The following is a 23727-nucleotide window of genomic DNA, read 5'->3' on the forward strand; positions in this document are numbered from 1 at the left end:
TTCATGACTCTTGTTCCTTTCCCATTTTTGTTCGTTTGTTTGCTAGCTCTCCCTAAACGTGTGTGCGGTATCCTGATCTGTTTCTAGCGATTGCTAGCCTAACTTACTTATTTTCTTCGAGCTCATGTGTTTGTATGTGTGGAGATTCGCATGCGTTTTTTACTCACGGTCGTCGTTGTCGTCGCTGCTTCATCCGTGTCGGCACAGAAGCATCCCTTTGTCGAAGGGAGGTCGGCAAAGTAGCAGCCTATTCAAATGGTGGTGGTGTTGCACATTGCACCCCGGACTGATATGGTGCGGAAATTCCCAATCGAACCCTCGAATTGGTACTGAACCAGCGCCGACTGCCGGTGGCGCAAATGTCAACGAGGGGATCGTCGAAGACGAATAATGTACGTAGGTTCACGTGGTTGACATTGGCGGATTTGGCCAACGCTCTGCCGGAGAACAGTTAAACGGTGTCTCCCTTCCAAATTCTCTCCCAAACCGGGAACCTTGAAGTTGAAGCGTGGGGTCTAGAGAGCGCGATTTATTTCCTCGATTGCGGTGTGCCGAGCAAAGCCATCTATCGCTAGAAGCGAATCGGTGCAAACTCCAATCCGCACAAACGATCCTACACAAAACGATCCTAAACAAAAAGCCGTCGAACGGCTGTTCGACACATTTCAGTTACATCTCCACACAAAAGAGGCTATTCACCTTACCTTTCTATAAACTTTGCACACACAATAAATGGACCGCACGGAACTTTTTACATATAGTTTGCACTCTACAGGCTAACAGAAAGGAACAAAGATGTAACATTAAAATCGGTCTTTTAGACTCCTCACATTTTGAACTTCACATACCACGAAAAACACACCGCGACACTAAGTACACTTAAGTACTAACTACTCGCACTCCCGCCTCTTCCACGGTTCAAGTCAAAGTGAACGAGTAGAAGTTCCAGATACCCTCAGATAGGCGTGATTTCAACGGTCATCGTGGCCGGAAGTACGTCAAATTACCGAAGTAATTCAACGACCTTTCAAACGACAATTTCCATCATCTTTCTCTCAAGAACATTCAATGCTACATCTCTTTCCTTGTCATGCAATTTCAGTATACTATCTTGCTCCAATCTATTTTCGGTTATTCTTTTATAAGAGAGAACGGTTCGGATTCGAACCCCGGACTTTAACGAACAGGTAGCGTATTCGGGTCAAATGGAGTGAATTAGCTGTACGTATCGGGAACTTGTTGGTTTTTGTATGACAAGTGTAACTGTATATATATATGGACGTACGTTCCTTGGCGGTGAATACATTTATGAACTTAATTGTAAAAAACGAACGTTCATGCAATATACTTAAATGAGAAAATTATATAATAGGAATTCTTTGCACAGTAAATAATTAAATGGAAAAGCGTACTTGTTACAGACTTTGAAATTCAGTAATGGATTTTAAGTAATTAAATATTTTGAATTGGAATGCTCGATCTCTTAATGATAATGAAGACGAGCTATATAAATTTTGAGAGTTCATAGCATGCATATTGCCGTTATAACGAAAACATTCCTGAAACCTGACCATAAGGTTAAGAAGGACGCAAATTATTTGATTTATAGAAATGACCGTCTTGATGGACCCTGTGGTGGCGTTGCCATCATTTTTCATAGACGAATCAAACACAAAATACTTTCTTCATTTGAAACCAAAGTTTTTGAAGCTTTGGGAGTTTCTGTTGAAACAAAATTTGGACAACTTACGTTTATAGCTGCCTATTTGCCATTCCAATGCGTAGGCCAGCAAAATAATTTTCTCAAGGGTGACCTCCAGAAACTTACCCGTCATAGGTCTAAATTCTTCATTATTGGTGATTTTAATGCAAAACACCGCTCATGGAATAATGCTCAAAGCAATTCCAATGGTAATATTCTGTTTGATGATTGTTCTGCAGGTTATTACACTATTCAATATCCAAACAACCCAACATGCTTTTCTTCTGCAAGAAATCCCTCCACTTTTGATTTGGTCTTAACTGATGCATGTCAACTTTGAAGCCAATTGGTTACCCATGTTGACTTCGGTTCTGATCACCTTCCAGTAACTTTTGAAATAACTTTTTTAAAAGATAATTTTAAATAGAATGATGCTTCACATCAATACGGACTCAACTTTTGCAGATGAGCAGTTTGGATGTCGCCATGGGCATTCAATTACTCATCAACTATTAAGAGTTACCAATTTAATTCATTCAAACAAAACTGAATGCTTCTCAACTGGAGTTGCTCTTCTAGACATAGAAAATGCATTCGATAGTGTTTGGCATGAAGGTTTGATTGCTAAAATGAAAAAGTTTAATTGTTAAAGGGTGTCCACGATGAAATTGCCACACACAAAATTGATTCGCAAAATTCGAGTTTTCATCCGATTGCCATCAAATTTTCAGGGATTGAGAAATAACTATTAAACTATTAACTATTATCATTTTACCATTTAACTCGTATTTTATTTACAGTCCATACGCAAATGCCCGCACCTTGGCTTTAACCCCGGCCATAAGATTCTGCACAACCTGTGAATCAACCGTTTTTTGCATGTAAACCCATACTTTCTTCAGTTCCTCGACTGTCTTCACTACCTTAGGTCGTTTAAGAAGGTGCTGCTTCATAATCGCCCAGTACTTCTCGATGGGGTGGAGCTCCGGAGTGTTGGGAGGGTTGAACATTTTCGGCACGAAATTGACCTTATTGTCCGCATACCACTTCAGCACGTCCTTGGAGTAGTGGCATGAGGCCAAATCCGGCCAGAAGATTGTTGGGACGTTGTGGGCCTTCAGGAGAGGAAGCAGCCGCTTCTTGAGGCACTCTTTTATGTACACCTGTCCGTTCATCGTGTCCTGGGTCACGAAAGGTGCACTCCGCTTCCCGCACGTGCAGATGGCTTGCCAAACCAGGAATTTCTTCGCAAATTTGGACATCTTCTGAGTGCGGACATGCTCCGGAACGCTGAACTTATCCTTGGCCGTGAAAAACAGGTTGCCGGGGATCTGTTTGAAGTCGGCCTTCACATATGTTTCGTCGTCCATGATGCAGCATTCAACTTTCGTCAGCATGTTGAGGTACAACTTCCTGGCACGGGTTTTGGCGGACTTTTTCTGCTTCTCGTCGCGATTAGGGGCCTTTTGTACCTTGAACGTTCGAAGCCCAGCCTTAGTTTTGGCCTTCTGGACAAAACTTCGGCTTAGGTGCAGCTTCTTAGCCATATCCCTAACGGAGGCGTTCGGATTTCGGTTGAAGGCCCCAACTACGCGGTTGTGATTTTTGGTGTTGTACGGAATACTTTTTCCTTCACTTCTGGGCTTCCGATCGGTGGTCAACCGTTCCTCGAACCGCTTAATTACTCGCGACACCGTGGAATTCGCGATTCCCAACGTTTTAGCGATGGAACGATGCGAGAGATCCTTGTTCTCGTGATGAATGCGCAAGATTTAATCACGCACGAGCTGTTCTTTCGACTCCATTTCCGCGAGTGTTGATCACAGGACTTTAAAACTTGCAGGATGTAAATAATGCACTATGAACTAAATCCACCCAAATTTTCATTAAATTCTACCCAACGGTTAAAAAGTTAGAGCAATTTCATAGTGTGGCAATTTCATCGTGGAAATTAGTTAAACATTATTTAACTGACAGAACTCTGTAGGTAAATTATCAAAATTCCAAATCTGAACGACTTCCTGTTAGAGCACGAGTTCCTCAGGGTAGCATTCTTGGGCCTATATTGTACAACATTTTCACTTCGGACCTTCCTGATTTGCCTCATGGTTGCCACAAATCTTAATTCACTGATGACACAGGCATTTTCGCTAAAGGGAGAAGTCTTCGTGTTATTTACAGCAGACTGCAGAAAAGTTTAGATATCTTCTCTTCTTATTTACAAAAATGAAAGATTTCTCTCAACGGTTCCAAAACTCAACTTATAATATTTCCACATAAGCCTAGAGCTTCCTTTTTGAAACCTAGTAGTAGTCACATAGTCACTATGAACGGAGTTCCAATTTCCTGGTCAAACCAAGTGAAATATCTTGGATTAATACTAGACCAAACATTAACTTTTAAAGATCACATTGTGGGCATTCAAGCCAAATGTAACATATATATTAAATGTTTGTATCCTCTTATAAACAGGAAATCCAAACTTTGTCTGACGAATAAACTTCTTATATTTAAACAAGTTTTTAGACCGCTTTACGCTGTGCCAATATGGTCTAGTTGTTGCACTACCAGGAAAAAAAGCACTTCAAAGGATTCAGAACAAAGTTCTGAAGATGATTATGAAGTTGCCTCCCTGGTACAGTACTACCGAAGTACATAGAATTTCGAATGTTGAGACTTTAGAACAAATGTCCAACAAAATAATTAATAATTTCAAGCAAAAACCGTTACAATCCTCAATTGCAACGATTAGTTCCCTATATACTTAGATAAGATTTAGTTTTAGTTTTTAGTTTAACTTAGTTTTAGTTTAAGATGTAACTTGTTACTGACATGCAGTTTAAAAAAAAAACCTGTTTAAAATACTGAATTGCCAAGGCAAGAACAATGTAAAAACACTTAGACATATATCATGACAATTAAGGCAGGCAAGTAACTGTAGTAGCTGGAGCAATGAAATATAATTTATTTTGTGTTTGGTACACATAAAGAGTTAAAAAAAAAACAAAATACGAGCACCGAAAAACTCCACGCCAGTCTCAAAAAAAAAAAACCAAAATTAATGATACTCAAAGCGCGCTCAATACCTTTTACAAAATTCAACCATATTCGCTTAACTTCTACAAATATCGCTGAACTACTTTAAATTCGCTTCACTTCTACGAAGCTTCCCAAACTTTTGAGTATTTTGACGATTTTCTGCCAAGTTCCCTGAAATTATATTAAAATGAATGCAAGTCTTATCTTTTTTTTAATTAGTTAGTTGTTAAATGTCGTTAGTTGCTCCTCCGTGATTGATCAGATCTAGTGCACTTACACAGAGAACTACAACTATGGTGCATGGGAGTAGCTTTCTTTTTTTTAACCGCCATCTCTGACAATTTAGCCATACAGACTGTTAAAAGTGACTTAATCCTATTCTTAAAACTGGTCTACTTATATTAAAATCAAAAACATCACACACATCATTAAACAGTCTGCAACATCTATCGAGAGGATTGTTATTACCGAGCAGTACGATGTCCGGGAGTCCATAGAAAGTAATAGTTGCGGAGACGGCGAGCTGGAGTGTGGAAATTGATGTTCCCGAGCAAACAACTGCAGTCAATATGATTACTAATCATGTCAAATATGAACATCCTCTGGAGAAAGACTCGGCGATTTGTTAGTGTTTGCAGTCCAATAAGCGCACATCTATGCTCGTACGGAGGTAAGCTATCTGGATTTGTCCATGGCAGACGTTGTAATACAAACTTTATAAACTGTTTCTGGATTCTCTCGATGCGCAGTACATGAACAGCATTATATGGAGCCCAAATTAGTACTCCATATTCAAGAACACTGCGGATCATAGAGCAGTACAGCGCATTCAGGGCGTACACGTCGTCGAATTGTGCAGTATTGTGGCGCAAAAATCCTAGCATGGAGTTGGCCTTTGCAACTGTCATGGATATGTGCTCGTTAAACCGTAGTTTGCTGTCCAAGATGAGCCCAAGATCCTTAATGGCATTAACCCTTTCCAGCGGCGATTGATTCATAGAGTAATCAAAAATGATCGGAGAGTGAGAGCGGGTAAGGGTAATCACTTTGAATTTGGCAGCATTGGCTTGCATTCCATTCATCTGACACCAGGATGACAACTTGCATATAGTTGCATATAGCAACTTACAGGAACTTAGCATATCACACACGTCGTTAATAAACAGAACGAAAATGAGAGGTCCTAGGTGGAACTCCCGATGGTATATGGAATACCTCGGATCTGGAGTCACGTACCTTAACGAAAGCCTTCCTGGATGATAAGTATGATTTCAACCAACAAACGATCCACGGTGGAAGACCAAGGCGGTTTAGCTTCATAATGGCTAGGTCGTGAGCGACTTTGTCAAAAGCCTTAAAGAAGTCGATGTAAACGGAGTCCACTTGTTGACGCTTTTCGATGCTACCTATAAGAGTGTTCGTGTAAGTCATCAAGTTAGAGACTGTCGAGCGCTTTTTCATGAAACTCTGAGATTATGGGTTGAACAGCTGGATACAACTTCTCATGCAGAAGACTTTCGAGGACTTTGGTCAAGCAGTTCAGGATCGAGATAGGGCGGTAATGTTCCACTTTGTGCATGTTACCGGACTTGAAGATTAGTGTAATTGAGGAGAGCTTCCAGGCATCCGGAAAAAACGCCATCCTTAAGCGATCGATTGAAAATGGACATAACGGGATTGGCCAACGGTGCTGCACAGTTCTTGACGAAAGACGGTGGAATAAGGTCCGAGCCTGGACCTTTCGATGGATCGACTGAGCAAAGGGCGTTGAGAATAGCGTCTTGACCGAAGATGAACTGCTGCAGGTGAATGTCGTATCTTGGTAGTTGATCAATTTATTGCTGCGGTGGAGGAGTTTGATCGGGTTCAAAAACACTTTAGAAAAAGTCAGCGAAAATGTCAGCAGAAGCGGTGTCGGTGGTGGAGCTTCTACTACCGTAGGTGACGTCCACGGGAATACCAGCTGATCTTTTCCGAGAGTTGATAAAAGACCAGAACGACGATGGATTTTCCTTGAAACCCCTCTGGAGGTTGTCGACGTACCCACGAAAGCGAGCTTCCTGCAAACTTTTATACTCTGCTTGTTTGCTGCGGTCCGGAAACGAAAGTAACGTTTTGGAACTTTACGCAGACGGTTACGCAGATTACGCAATTGCTAATTCCACCAAGGTTGTTGGAATTACAAACAAGATTTTCGTGTCTTCACCGGAACAGTATCTTGGATTACTTTATAGATGTTGTCGTAGAATACGGTGACGGCGGCATCAATGGTGGGTTGGTCAAGTATTTGTACCCAATCCAAGGCGGCAATCCTCATGTTTACAACATCGAAATCACATTGTGCAAAATTATACTCACTGCGGGCTGCTGGGTACGGAGTGGATGATCTCTCGAACGGGAGTCAACTTTTAAAACCAACGGCTTGTGGTGACAATCAACTTTCATAATTGCAGAGGGTGGTTCAAACAGCTCGATGCAATCGGAGTCACTGACGAGAACCAGGTCAAGAAGCTTACCATTCGTGTTCACCAGATCGTTGATTTGCTTCAATCCAGCAGACAGTATGGACTCCACTACAGCGAGTTCCTGTTCTGATGAAGCATTGAGAGGCAGAAATCCTCTGACGTCCTCATCGAAGTCCCAAGCTAGATTTGGCAGATTGTAATCGCCCACATCTATGGTTGTACAGTGAGGGTTCGCCATACCAAGGAGCTGTTGTACGGACTGAGCGTGTTTGGTGTAAATGTCGGGCTGACTGTTTGGTCGAATATAGATGCAGCACAGGAAGATCAATTGATGTTGTAAATTGACTTGAACAGCAATTTGTTCGAGGCTCTCAACGCCCACAAGATGCACAGCCTTAAACTTCAGCTCGGATTTCACGGCAATTAAGACGCCATGGCAGATTATGCACAAGTACGTATTTCCGGATAAACTGACACGATTGGTCAAGGCGACGATGGATCGAGTGATGTGCGAGTATCGAGGACACTCTCGAGTCCCTTTGAATCTCGAAGGGGGTTACGGCAGGGTGATGGACTTTCGTGTCTGCTGTTCAACATCGCGTTAGAAGGTCTGATCAGAAGAGCTGGGATAGACACGAGTGGCACGATATTTAGGAAGTCCATCCAGCTCCTTGGTTTCGCCGATGACATTGACATTATGGCACGGAACTTTGAGATGATGGCGGAAACGTACATCAGACTGAAGGCTGAAGCTAGACGGATTGGACTTGCCATCAACGCTCAAAGACAAAATACATGAAAGGAAGAGGTTCTAGGGAAGACAATGTTAGCCTCCCACCCCGAGTTCAGATTGACGGTGATGAAATCGAGGTGGTCGATGAGTTCGTGTATTTGGGCTCACTGGTGACCGCCGAAAATGATACCAGCAGAGAAATTCAAAGACGCATTATGGCAGGGAATCGTGCCTACTTTGGACTCCGGAGGACGCTCCGGTCGAATAAAATTCGCCGCCGCACAAAGTTGACTGTATACAAGACGCTGATTAGACCGGTGGTCCTTTACGGCCACGAGACCTGGACTATGCTCGTGGAGGACTAACGAGCTCTTGGTGTTTTCGAACGGAAGGTGTTGCGTACCATCTACGGTGGAGTGCAGATGGATGACGGATCGTGGAGGAGGCAAATGAACCACGAATTGCACCAGCTGCTGGGAGAACCATCCATCGTCCACATTACAAAAATTGGGCGACTACGGTGGGCTGGGCACGTCGTAAGAATGCCGCACGACAACCCAGTGAAAATGGTTCTAGAAAGCGACCCAACAGGAACAAGAAGAAGAGGCGTGCAGCGGGCAAGGTGGATCGACCAAGTAGAAGGTGACCTGCGGACCCTTCGCAGACTACGAGGCTGGCGAACTGTGGCCATGGATCGAGTAGAGTGGAGACGACTTCTTCGGACAGCAGAGGACAACAAGGCCTTAGCCTAATTGTTAAGGTAAGTAAGACACCACCGCCACGTCGCAGTGCGCTGGTGCGAGAATTCCGGTCACAGCGGTAGATAGTTGCTTGCGAGTTCAGCATTCGTAATGTCGGTATGAAGCCAGATTTCAGTGAATACCACCATTTCACTATTCCATGTTCAATGTATAAGTGAACCAATTCAATCTTTTTATAGATAAATGATCTTTTGACAGCACCGACCACGTGCTCACGTTCTTGTGGTGTAGGGAAGGATGACTAAACTTGACATCTGTTGTCCTTGAGACCGAATACACCTCTGAATCTCTACGGCTGTCACGGGAAAGATAGTTGTTGAGCTAGTGAGGTGGGTTATTTTTAGATCAGGATTCACCGGTGGTACCTGATGCGATCGGTTGAAGCAGCATTTTTTTTTTTCATTCAAATCTATTGGGAATAGGCATAATGACTAATATGAGGATGGAGACGGGTCTGGAATTGAACTCCCGACCATCTGCTTACTAAGCATAAACGATAACCACTGAGCTACCGATCATCTATTGAGTACATCCCTTAAACTTTTCCAAGCCCTATCTGTAAAGAAGTCCTAAAGTTAAAAGAAGGTCCCATAATGTTTCTTGTAATAAAACAAAGTTTTATTCTCTTCATCTAAGTTCCTCGAACTTGTACAAATTTTCAGCTTCTGCGAAGTTTTCCAGAATTTATATTAGATTCTCTGCATTTCTTCAATTTATCTTGAAGATCAATATAAGTGAAGAAAATGCCTGAACTTCAACGAACTTCCTCAAATTTCTATTAAATTCTACAATGTTCATTGTAGTTCTACAAAACTATCTGTATTTCAATGAGTTCATTGAAGTTTTCAGAAATTCACTGGATGTCTATGAGGTTCGCTGAGCTTTTACAAAGCTGACAGATCTCCTAAATAATGTGTTGCACTTCTAGAAAGTTACTAGAACTTCTATGCAGTCCCTAGTCCCCGAAGTTCTAAGAAGTTTCTTAAGTCGGAAGTTCCTTGATATTCTATATCATTCCCAAATCATTAACGAAGCTCCCCAAACTTTAAGGAAGTTTTCTGAAATCAAATGATGTTCTCTTAAGTCCTACCTTTACGAATTACCATTGACTTCTAAGAAGGCCTCTGTAAAAACGAAGTTTTATGAGTCTGAAATAGTGTACACCTTTCCCCACACGTACATTTTTAAAGTAGAGGTGTGATATGTGAAGTCGTTTCCCGAGTAGCACATTTCCGTCACAATAAGTTGCAGCAACTTGTTTATGACTGATATAAGTTGAATAGAAGTAGCCACAACCGATTTGTGACAAGCGTGCTACTAGGGTTACTTCCCATAGTTTATGTCTTGTCAGCTAGGGCCATGGTCACCTGTAGCCCAAACATTTTTTTTACAAAGCTTATGAAAAATACTAACTTTTATTATATTGGACACCTTATAATTAAAAAAATATATAGAATACCAACTTTTGGACCAACCATTTGTTTAACTTTATTTTTAAAAAATTTGCAGATAATTTTTTCGTTAAGGTTTTCATTTTTTGAACAAATTTAACAACCAAAAATTGTAGAAACAAAGATTAAAAAAAAAACAAAATATGCTGTTAATTAAAAAAAAAAAATAATTTTATGGACGACAGGTTTTCGTTGTTTATGTTCAAAACACTTATTTGGATTTTTTAACCTTTAGTTACTTTAAGGGGGTATTCCCAATCTTTTGCCTTTTTTTGGCCTGTTTTTCAATTATTTTTTTTTTCAAGGAAAATGAATAGTAATGCGCCTAACTCTTTGGGATTCTTGTTTATTGAACATTAAAGTTTACAAATAAATTTTTTTCGACATAAAAAAAGACATTATTGACGTCACAAAATGGCGACAAACAGACCCCTGTTCGCCGCAAACGCCTGGACGGACGAAGACTTTTCTCTGGAACGGCTTCATCTGAAACAGATTTCGTGATGAAATTAATAATCTGCATAAGATTCTCTGGAGCTTCTCCCGTTGGCAGCAAAAAATCTTGCAAATTAATAAAATGGCGGCCATATGAAAAAACAGGCGATTTTTAGCCCGCTTTTTTGCAGCTTTAAGGTGCTTCAAACAATGTTAAATGTTAATATTTTTGGCTGAAAGTGGGAGAAGCTCCAAAGAATTTAATAAGGAACAAAATGCGCAAAGATTCAAGTCAATATCTCTTATAGTTTCTGAGAAAAATCTTCGCCCGATAAAAAAAAATGTGGTTTCGAGAAAAACGCGTTTAAAGTTTTGATTTTAGTTAAAACCATTTGGGGGTTCTTACCATTAGTCAGCTATGCCTGGACACCGAATTCACTGATCGGAAAACGGCTTGGGGGGATGAAAGTATATAGTCTAAAGTACAAAAAAACGTGAAAAAAAAACTTGATTTTTTGAAAAAAAAAAAAGATCTTGAATACCCCCTTAAATGTCCTGTATATTTTTTCTGAAAAAGAAATTATGCTTTCCTTCAACTTTGTTTCAGACGCCATTTCTATTGGAAGTATGATTTCGAGATAATATTTGTTGAAATAAGGAATACACCATTTTGCTTCTTTTGTGCAAGATTCCAAATGATCGAAATTAAGCTCAAATGTGAATTATGGACCTTAACAAACAATTACGCAAAGCTTCATTCAAATCGGAGAAGGTCACGTGAACTTTTGTCAAATTTGCACCACTTAAAACCTGTTTGGACATCTCCTCTTCGACCTGAAAACCCTAGCCAAGCTTACGATGACTGCATCCTTAACCAGGATGATTCGATTCGGTCTTCATCTCCTGAACGAAAACCATTCAGCTAAGCAAATTCATGTCAACCAATTGCAAAACTGCTGTAATAAATATTAATGACCCGAACCAATCGGAAAGTTCAATAGTCCTGTTTTCGGCGAAATTTCGTTCATCTAACACTCACCCCGTTTGATCTCTAGCTGAGCTCGCACCGAAACAAAATAACACCGCAACATGCTTCTCGTGTTTCCAATCAAGGCACCAAACAGTGGCTCCATTTTAATCAAGCTGCAACACACGCAATCGCTGTAAATGCTAATGGGTCCAAAACACAACCCTTGTACTAAGCACCCCCGAACCAAACCGCTCTCAGCAGATATTGCCTTGAGCCCACTTGCGACAACTCTGCTACAATGATGGCTGTTGATAAGACATTGAAAATTTCGCTGAATTGACTCGCGCCCTCCTTCGCTCCTTCCATTTCACACGACTACAGGACAATTTTCCTCCATTCGACAAGGGTAGATCACTTTTTCCGTCCGGAGAATTGCCACTTTTCACTATTTTCGCTACAACACAGATCCCATCGTTGTGCCATGGCTCGCGTACCTGTCATGAATATTGAAATCCACCCCAACGACGACCCACGGTTTCAGGCAAAGCACTTTCATCCCTCGAAGCGACAGCAGTAACAGCAGAAGCAACCATCAAGTCGCGAGAGCAATTGTTTGTATGGCATTAGTCAGGATTAACTACTAATTAAATTTTATTGGCTCTAACGAGTTGCGAGCGAGTGGAAATTCCGTTTCGGACTGTGATCTGTTCTAGGCCTATGCATAACATTTCGACTCCATTTGAGACTCCAAGGGGACAGGGGGGAACCACTGCGAACCAATCGAAACGTGCTGACAAAGCGTTGATGGCTTTTTGAGTGCGAAAGAAAATTTATATCGTCGCATCATCCCCGGCTGTGCCGAGCCCGGGTGTGGAAAACTGCTGGCGTGGCTGTTTGCGCGTTAAGCTCGGAGTGGATTCTGGGAACTATGGCTTTTTTACACAGCAACGGAAATCCTTCGCTGCAACAGTTATGAATCTTTTAATTTATAATTTTGAAAGCATTCCCAGGTTTTGTTGTACATTTGCGTCCGGTGTGGAGTCGTCATCAACAATTCATTGTCGCGTCGGCGTATCTCCCCGGGTCCGCCATCATGGCACGGTGGTGGCTCGAATCCGTCACTGTCTGCCGGGGGGTCGGAAGCAACTCAACGACTCGTTCACTGCTGAGTGCGTGTGGAATTTGGAACGGATGGCAAACATCTTTAATTGGGATATGAATGATTGAATTTATTAAAAATTATTAAAATTGCCTGAATGCTCAATTATAACTTTAGTATGCAATTAGCAGTAGGGAAATAGGAAAATAACGTCAATCTGAATGAATGTTGATTGATGAAGATTCTGAAATACTGTGGAAAGAATTGGTCAAATTTTGCACTGCAGTAGTCGATATTTGCTCGATCGGTGCTAGGTGTGATGTATTCTCTGTTCTAAGTTCGACATTTGGTGACAGCATGAATTTACTCGAGAAGCGTGCAGCCTTTATGACTTTCCATATTTCGAGTTATTTCATAGGTTGGTTGATGTCAATGCTGTATATCCATTGGTTTAAATTTGGCTTGGGATTTAGAATGGTAATCTGCCCATAAATGAGAAATTGGCTAATATGCCATTGTGGTCAAAATCGAGAAAATGGTGTGACTTGACACGCTTGTCAAGTCCCCACTGCACAAAATTTACAAATCAAAATGATTTACGAGGATAACGACTTGAAAAACTAGATGGTTAATGTGCAATGTAAATGATAATTTGTCTAATGTGTATGATGAGCCTGAAACAGAGTGCAGCAACTGTCTAGTTGTGACGAGCCGAGTGATTCGATCTCGCATGTTAGAAATATTGAGGAAGAAGTGAAGAGAATATCTTCTATTTCGGCCTCGATCACAAACATGCGAGATCAGATTGCTGCTCAAATTGATAACGCGTTGAAGACCGGTATGGAAGCTATCCGTTTAAATGTAAATGGTACCCTGAAGGAAGCCGTTGGCGGACTTGAAATATTATTAAATGAAAAATTGGAAAATATGACTAGTTCATTTTCGAGAATTATTGCGGACAAAAATTTAGTTGCAATGAATAAAAGCAGTGGATCTGAGCCGATTCCCTCTGAAGCGGGTCAAATCCCCGATGGTAATAGTAATAGTCATGACGAAGAGAATTCTACTAATGATAAAGTTAAATGTAGTTTCGCGGATGCTTTGAAAAACGGACAAGGGGACGGTAAAAGTAAGAATATCAGTAAAAATAAAGTTGAAAATGATAAAAGTAAGTTTGAAAGTAAAAAACTGAACAACCGTAAGGCTCGCCCGGTCATTGTGATTAAACCTAAAGAGTCCAAACAAGATTGCGAGGAAACTCGCAAGTTTTTGAAAACAAACCTGGATCCAAAAACACACAAAATTAGTAACTTTAGAAACGGGAAAGATGGCTCCATTATTGTTGAGTGTGCAACAGGATACAATGTAAATGATGTGAAAAAGGGCATTGAAAGCAATTTGGGTGGAAACTACAACGCTGTTGTTCCCACATCGGTGCCAATGTTAAAAGTGGTGGGCATGAGCGATCAGTATTCCTCCGATGTCTTCATTGACTTCTTAAAAAGTCAAAATGAAGACATCGCAATTAATGATGTAAAAGTAGTTAACATGTTTGAAAATCCACGCTTCACTTACAACAAGTTTAGTGTTGTGATTGAAGTCGATATCGAGACGTATAAATGTTTGTTATGTGCGAAAAAAGTAAATGTAGGGTTTGATCGGTGCTCGATAGTTCCCGCGATTAATGTTTTGCGATGCTTCAGATGTGGAGAATTTGGGCACAAAAGCACGGATTGCAAAAATTGCGAACGATGCTCTAGATGCAGCAAACAACATAGCACCTCTAAATGTACGTCAACTGTATTGAAATGCGTTAATTGTTTAAAAACTAATAAAGAGCGTAAATTAAATCTGGACGTCAACCACGCAGCATTTAGTTCTAATTGTTTTGTGTATAAAAAACTATATGATCAGAAAAAAAGCAGCTTACATTTCAATAAATAGCAACCAAGTTCCAGTAGTAATGTGAGTAAATTAGAGATTTTGTATTTGAATATTGCGGGGTTATCTACAAACTACGTAACATTACGTCAGATTGTAGAAGATAATCGTCCACTTTTGGTTTTGTTAGCAGAAACACATATTGTAGAAATTGAATCTTTTGATCAGTATAGCATTCCGGGATATAAAGCTGCTGCTTGTTTGTCACATTCAAGGCACACTGGCGGTGTTGCTATTTATGTCAAAGAATCAGTTCAATTCAATCTTCGCCAAAACGAAGTTATTGATGGCAATTGGTTCTTAGGCATTACAGTTGAACGTGGCATGAAGATGGGTAATTATGGTGTTTTGTATCATTCTCCCAGTTCAAGTTATCAGCGTTTTATTGAAATTTTAGAGAACTGGTTCGAGACATTTTTAGATTCTAGTAAATTAAATATACTTGCGGGTGATTTTAACATTAATTGGCATGATACTAGCAATTCGAATCATCTGAAGCAATTAGCTGATTTCTTTAATTTAAAACAATTAGTAAGTGAATGTACGCGTATTTCCCGGCACAGTAGAACTTTGATTGACCATGTTTATTCTAATTTTGATTCTGTCAGTTCAGTTACTCAAGCTGATTTGAAAATAACCGATCATGAAACTTTAATAATTAATGTTTTAGACAGTGTTAACGATAACGATAATTTTGTAAAATTGAAGTGCTGGAGGAAATATTCGAAGCAAGCTGTTTCGAATCTTGTTGAGAGAAGCATGGATTTTCCATTAGTTACCGGAACTTTAGATGAAGATGCAGCTGTTCTTACTAACGTTTTGAAAACTTGTACCAATAAATTAGTTGAACAAAAGTTTGTTTCTTTGAAAAACTCGAACAGCTGGTACAATTTGGATCTTTTGCGTCTTAAACGTAAGAGGGACAAATGGTACAAAAAGTTTTGTAGATCTAATAGTGATAATCATTGGAATAGGTACACGGTCGCGCGTAATAAATATTCACAATCAATTAAGAAAACTCGATGTGAATATATTCAGAGGAAAATTGATCAGCATCAAAACAACAGCAAAGAGTTATGGAAAATTTTGAAATCTTTGATGAAGCCTAGTAATTGTAAATCGCGGACCATAACTTTTGATGGCATATTAGAACAGTCAGAACCAGTAATTGCTTCTAAGTTCAATGACTATTTCGTTGAGAGCGTTTCACTGATCAATCAATCTATTGAACTGATCAATGAACCGGACGAAATAAAACAGCCGATTAATAGTAATTGTGGATTTAATGGTTTTCACCCAATTACATTAGATGAACTTAAAAATATTTGCTTTTCATTAGGAAAAACGGCTGGAGTAGATAATGTTAATGCTAGAGTTATTCAAGATTGCTTTCATGTCATTCGACACACTCTGCGGGACCTTATTAATCAATCATTGCAATCTGGGCACGTGCCGCATATTTGGAAAGAATCTTTAGTTGTTCCTATACAAAAAGTTGCTGGGACGATTAAAGCCGAAGAGTTTCGTCCCATCAATATGTTGCACACATTAGAGAAAATTTTAGAACTTGTTGTAAAAGGCCAGCTGTTAGAATATTTAAATAGTAACTGTTTGTTGATACCGGAACAATCGGGATACCGGGAAGGCCATTCTTGTGAAACCGCGTTAAACTTAGTGTTAGCTAAATGGAAAGAAAATTTGGAGCATAAAGATACGATTGTTGCTGTGTTTTTGGATCTAAAACGCGCTTTTGAGACAATTTCTAGGCCCTTATTGTTGAGAACAATCAAGCGCTTTGGAATTTCGGGTTCTGCATACAAATGGTTTGAAAGCTATTTATCTGACAGAACACAAAGGACTGTTTTTAATGATTTTGTATCTTGTCCCGTTGACAATGACCTTGGAGTGCCTCAGGGAAGTGTATTAGGGCCCCTTTTATTTATTATGTATATTAATGACATGCGACGAGTTTTACGGTTTTGTGATATTAATCTTTTTGCTGACGATACTGTGTTATTCATTGCAGCTAAAGATTTAGAAGAAGCCGTTTCACGCTTGAATGAAGATTTGCGTTCTCTAAGTAGATGGTTGAAGTATAAACAATTGAAATTGAATATAAGTAAAACTAAATTCATGGTAATTTCGCGGAATCGTGTAGATGATGATGTCTCTGTTGTTATTGATGATGAGACACTTGATCGCGTTCAGGAAATTAAATATCTTGGCGTGATTATTGATGACAAACTCAAGTTCAATTCTCATATTGACAATGTCATCAAGAAAATTGCCAAGAAGTATGGAATCCTATGTCGCTTGAAAAACGATTTAACTATTGGTAGTAAAATACAGTTATACAAATCAATCATCTCCCCTCATCTAGACTTTTGCCCTTCCATTTTATTTTTGGCCAATGAAACACAAATATCGAGATTACAGCGTTTGCAGAATAAAGTAATGCGTTTGATTTTAAGATGTAATAGATTCACTTCCTCAACTTTTATGCTGGACGCTTTGCAATGGCTGTCAGTGAAGCAAAGAATTGTGTTTTTGACTATGGTGTTCATTTTTAAATTAGTTAACGTTTTTTGTTGCCTCGATATTTGTGTGATCGGATTGAAAGAGGAAGTGATTTTCATAGATATAACACTAGAAACGCGGATGAAGTAAGAACACCACATCTTTTGAATAATGCTTCACAAAATTCATTATTTTTCAAAGGTATAAATGTTTTCAATTCGATGCCTAGACACATCAAGCGTGCAACTACACTTACAGAATTCAAGAGACGCTGCATTTCACATGTAAAAGCTGTTTATTGAGCAGTTAATTTTTTATGAATGGATAAATCATGTATCTTGACAAAGTTACCACTAACGGATTAGTTTGTATGGAGACTGTCATCAAGACATTTTAGTAATTTGTGTAGCATACACAAAAAACTACATTGTTTGCCTCGATGGTGATGATGGATTTTTAGTTTTTTTGATTTTGTAGTAGTAATAGTAAAAATAGCTTGGAGTAGTCTACAATGGTTTGAGCCTCGCGCGCGGAATACAGGTACAAATGACTAATACGTGGAAATTGTGGCAAAAGCCTTAAATTAGTAAAGGATTGGCGGGAAGTCGTTTCCTTGGATATAGTCCTGGCACTGCGGAAGCTTGAACGTGTAAATCCCAGGTCACGTGTAAATGGAAGTATTGTCGAGGACTATACTTGGACTTTGATAACTAGCTACACCTTTGAATGTTTTTGGTTGATGCCTATAGCATATTTAACAGGACATTTATATCTGTAATTGTAACCAGCTCGATTTTGTTTGCAAACCTGGTTAAAATGTTTATATTTAATTATCTTAAAGATAACTCGTCCAGCTCAAACCTTTGTAGGGGTAAGAGGTGGGACCATCATCATCATCATCATCATCAACTAGTGTGTTTTTAGTAGGGAATTTTATGAGCATCAAATAAGACGGTCTTATAGTCAAGTGGTCATAGGCATCAGGTTGTGAATCCGATGATTCAGGTTTCAAAACTTAAGACAGCAAAAAAGTTATCTTCCATTTAATTCCACTTTATTAGTTTTGGTATCCATGACAGATACGTATTTCGACTACAATGTGCAGTCTTCATCAGTGTCATTCCCACTAAAGAACTTATCAAAATCTAACCCGCTTAAGTACTCATTCCCTAGGTTAAAAAGTCAAGATCATAGGTATAAAAAATGAAACTAGAATGTGTTGAATCGGAACCTACCTAACTAATAAAACCAAAGATTTAAGTAAGCTAAAGGAGAAAAATCTATACAACTCTCTAATAAGGAAAAACCCCCAAAGGCTTGGTAGGGGATGAGTACTTAAGCGAGTTAGATTTTGATAAGTTCTTTAGTGGGAATGACACTAATTAAGACTGCACATTGTAGTCGAAATACGTACCTGTCATGGATACCAAAACTAATTAAGTGGAATTAAATGGAAGATAACCTTTTTTGCTGTTTTATTTAGCATTCCGCTAACAACCCAATTTCATTACTTCATTTCAAAACTTTTTTTTTGTCAAACTTTTATAATTAAAATTTATTAATAAATGTTAAAGGTTCAAATATTTTTCTGTTCTTGCAGCTTATCACATGAGCTTTTATTAAAATGAATTATGGAATACATGTTTATTGTTTATTGTAGCCCAAATGATGTTAATAATACTAATCATAATAATAATAATAGGAAAATTACATGTCAAATAATCACAGAAAGAAAAACAAAGCAACATGGTCAGAATGTAAAAAAACGTAAATGGAAATGCACTAATTTCCTCTGTCAGTCACTGCGGCCGGCGAAAACAGATGAGAATCTCCGACGAAGCGCATCACGTGTAAGGTGAAAGTCGAATACAGATGCGACTCTGTTGAACACACGCTGTAGTCCGCAAATCGCACCATATGCCCCGTAGTTCGTGCGACGCAGTGGCAGTCTCAGCATGAGGTTGTAACGGAGTGGTCGAGGTCGGGGTCGTTTAGGTCAATTTGCCTTTTGGATAGCCTCACAATCTATTCGTCCCTGTAGAGTGTCGGCGATAATAATTAATTTTAAATATACTAACGGTACTGCCTACGGCGACTACGACGGTGATTATAATCGCGACTACGACGGCGACTTCGACGGCGACTACAGCGAATGTGTAACTTACTATTTGTCTAAGATGTAACACCTATGGACGACACCTTCACTTGAGTTTCATGTCTGCAATCTGTCACTGTTTGCAAAAATATCTTATAGCAATTACCTTTGTTTTAATACTTCCTTTAAAGATAACAATTTTTCTTGCATTTCCATGGTCTCCTGGGAGGAGGTTCGCGTCTACTGCTTTCCCCAGGAACGGTTCACGGCCACTAGCTACCGCCCGTCCAGTCTTGGGCGTATCCAGAGAAGCATCTATCAGTTTGCTCTCAACTGGCGATAGACAAGCAGACGATCACTTTTGTAAGCCGTAAACTCGCTGATTCACGGCAACGTCAACCACCGAATCACCAGCAAAACTCGCGACGGACACATTATCAGCACTTTCCCCGGCAAAATTGCCAACCGGACCGTGTTCAAACTCGCACACGGTGACGAGACTACACCAAGTTAATCGTTGCACACTACCACCAAAAATACCACCATCAGAATCACGAGACCATGATCAACGAGATACGACAAAATACAACATACCGAAGCTTCGCATGACCTACACAAAAGTGCGAAGTGACTGCCAGCGCTGTAAGAATGACCGAGTGATCCCGCGCCCTCCAATCATGGCTGACCTGCCTGCTGCACGACTTGCAGCTTTCGAACGCCCATTCACCCACGTTGGCGTTGATCACTTCGGTCCGTACGAGATCGTCATAGGTCGACGAGTCGAGAAACGCTGGGGAATGCTCGCTACCTGCCTCACAATTCGCGCAATTCACATCGAGGTCGTTCACTCCCTCAACACCGATTCTGCGAAACTTCATTTCCCGCCGAGGAAAACCACGGGCGATCTACAGCGATCGAGGTACCAATTTCATTGGTGCAAAGCAGGAGATGACGGAAGCTGAGGAATCAGTCAACCAAAATGAACTGATGAGGGAGTTCGTGGATGCTGGAACAACCTGGGAGTTCCTGCCTCCCTCTTCTCCGCACATGGGCGGCAGCTGGGAGCGCTTAATCGGTTCCGTCAAAAAGAACCTGATGGCAATCCTACCAGCACGGAAGCTGTCGGACGAGGTATTACGGAACCTCCTGACCGAAATCGAGAACACGGTGAATTCCCGCCCACTGACGCACGTTCCTGTTGATGACGATTCAGCTCCAGCCTTGACGCGCAACCACTTCTTACCCGGGGCATCCAATGGAATCAAGCCGCTCTGCACCCTCGATGACAGTGGTGCCGTGCTGCGCCAAAATTGGCGACTATCTCAAGTCCAAACCAACCTGTTTTGGAAGCGCTGGGTAAGCGACTACTTGCCTGAGATAACTCGCCGTACTAAGTGGTTCATCCATACGAAGCCGATCGAGGTCGACGATATAGTGGTCATAGCTGACCCGAAGATGCCTCGGAACTGCTGGCCGAAAGGCAGGATCATATGTACCCAACCAGGACGAGACGGTCAACCCAGATCAGCAACAGTTAGGACATCGACCGGGATCTACGAACGTCCGGTAGCCAAGATAGCCGTGCTAGACGTGCGGCGCGGAACGGAGTAAGTAGACTGGGTGGTCAACGTACCTGGAGGGAGTGTTGGCGCGTTCACGCCAGCGCGCCGCTACGGTAGCTTGGGTTTGACCATCGCGTACATCATCGCAACCGCCCAATACGCACCGGTCTTGACAGTTCGTCGTATCACTGTAGTAGTGTTGAGTCAGCAGTACATGGGAGAGTGGGAGAGTAACTGTATTGTTGGAAAGATAGATAGAAAAATATTGAATAGTCAACAAGTACACAAGTGAATTGTAAAAGTTTCTCTAAGATCGTGCCGATTGCCTTTGAAATTGTGCTAATATTAATATTAAAAGTGATATTATCACCTAATTGGTAACGTACATGAAATTTAAAATAGTTCTATCAGTTAAAATCAAATTGATTATCCTAGTGTTTTGCTACTTAGTTTGCTACAGTCAAGATCGGAAATTCCTAACCCTGAATTTGCATCCAAGCTGGATTTATCATTAAAAGGTAATTCCTACTTAACCAATACTTAAAATAGTTAAAATGCTTAAACTTAAATGCTTATAGTACGGACTAGTGCGAGCAGGGATTATTAGTACGGATGAGTAGTACGTGCAGGAGATTATTTCGAGTCGAACGAAAAGGTATTCAAGGAATCTGCAACACCGGGACTAAACATAAGTGGTAAAAATCTTTAGCTAATTGTTATGAAAGAAATTAAACAATCCACCACCATGTTAAAATCTAATTCTGAATAATTACAATAATTACAGGAAAATAATAATATTCCAAATACGAAAACGTAAACTCCAATTCTCGGTTGTTTTCATTCGATATTATTATTACGGAAATCATCCCGACCCCCAATCTGTTGGCAATTTCCAACAGATTGTTTTCTTTTTTTTTATGTTTCAACATTTGGTTTAACATTTCAATTGGTTAGCCTTTGTTCTAGTTAATTGTTTATTCTAATGTGATGATTGCGTTTAGCTGAAGACAACAAATCAAGAAGACTGGCAACTTTGCCAGAATCCAAGCGACAGATGCAATGGCGCTGCGCTTGAGTGAAGGTGGAAGCAACGCATAGAAAAATGAGCAAATACACAAACCCTTCTTCTGAGGATGTTATCTTTGCTATCAAATTCGTTCGAAGCATTTACCTTTGAACGGCAGATGACGCGATTGTACCTTCTGAGGATCTTGTTTTGGATCCTCTGAAGCTTTAGGTGGTGGCACTTAGCACAACTCTCCCAGATTAGCATACCATACTCAATAGCCGGCAGAATGATCTGCTTGTGTGGATCAAGATGTTACACTTGGTGGATTGACGTTAGCAGGCGGAACAAGCCGAGGTGAATTCGAGTGTGGAAACAGAATGGTTTGTGTTTTAGCTACATTGATACAAATCTTCCAGCTCTTGAAATAGTCGGACAGAACATCCAGGCCTGATTGTAGTTTACTCGTCAGAGCACGGATCACTCGACCCTTATAGTTGTTGGAGGTGTCATCTGCGAACATCTGCGTCTGGCGTGAAAATGTTGAATAGGATAGGCCCAAGAAGGCTACCCTGAGGGACCCCTGCATCAACGTTCAACGTATCAGAGGGTACATTCAAGTAGACCTGGAATGATCTGCCCGACAAGTAGTTTTTGATGATCTTCACGAGGTAGATCGGAAAGTTGTATCGATGCAGCTTGTACACTAGACCATCATGCCAGACATTGTCGAACGCCTTCTTGACGTCCAACAATGCCATGACAGATGTATTGGGAATGGACTTATTCCGCTTGATGATGTTAGTAGCCCGTGCGAGTTGGTGGATGGTAGAGTGGCCTTTCCTAAACCCGAATTGCTCTTTGAGAAAGATGTTATTATCATTTGAAAACACCAGCAGACGGCTGAGTATCAACTTTTCGAATAGCTTCGAGATGTAGGACAAGAGGCTGATGGGGCGATAGCTTTTGGGACTGGTAGGATCTTTGCCAGGCTTGTGTATTGGAATCACTTTGGCTAACTTCCAGCATGCAGGGAAGTAGCCAAGCTCCAAACATTTGTTGAAGATAGCGGTAAGATGGTTCAAGAAGAAAATACTCAAGTTTTTCAACTCGAGGTTGACTACACCATCCAATCCCGCAACCTTCATGTTTTTAGTGCTTCTAATAGCTGCTATAACCTCATCAGCCGATATTCTACTATCATCATGCACTACTACGGAGGGTGTCAACGAATCTAGACATTGCCTCCAGTACGGCAGGCCCATGGAGGTTCATCATGGTTTGGCCAAGATTATGTGAAATCTCAAAATGTTGGCCAAGAGCATTGGCCTTTTCAATGGAGGAAAGCGGAGGGATCGGTCTCGACTTTATTTTTCAAAATTTTGGTCATCTTCCAAAATTGATTTTCACAATCTGGGAGAGAGCGAATCTTTTGGTTAGTCTATTGACTTTGGTCTTCAAGTGGGGCAGCCCAGAACGCTGGAACTGCCTACAAATGGTGTTACGGAGCCTGATAAGATCTTTGGTTGGGCTGTTCAGATCGAGTCTTGCAGGTGCGCATGATGATGATGACCTTGGCCACGAGCGTCACAAGTTTCTCCGAGGTGAACGGAGAACCGTCGACAGGTTTACCTGAGACAGCACCAGCGTATCATAAACCAGGGGCGGTGAATGAACCTGTAATTGGCTGGGCCTTAGCAGCAGCGAGACGATGCTGAACTATCTGACTGTTGGGAACTATTTGTATATTCACAGGCTTGTTGGTTGTTGAGCGGAAGCGGGGCTAGGTTCGGAACATATCGACGGGACTGGAGAGCTGGGTACTGGACTGCCGTGAGTACATTGATTACGGAGGTGACCGGGCTGATTGTTGATTGTAGCCTTCCGACGGATATTCATGAACTCCACTCGCTTGAGACATCCGCGATTGGAGGCTTGGTGGTTTCCACCG

General features: G+C 40.8%; 1 pseudogene; it reads right to left on the reverse strand.

Moving 5' to 3' along the window:
- The window catches only part of LOC135713932 (uncharacterized), a 29554-nt pseudogene extending 9468 nt beyond the window's left edge, over positions 1-20086 (reverse strand).
- Between the last annotated feature and the right edge of the window lie 3641 nt (positions 20087-23727).

This window comes from Ochlerotatus camptorhynchus, unplaced genomic scaffold (genome assembly GCF_037179485.1).
Source record: "Ochlerotatus camptorhynchus isolate MF236.1 unplaced genomic scaffold, CSIRO-AGI_Acam_v1.1 ptg000595l, whole genome shotgun sequence".
Classification (NCBI taxonomy): Eukaryota; Metazoa; Arthropoda; class Insecta; order Diptera; family Culicidae; genus Ochlerotatus; species Ochlerotatus camptorhynchus.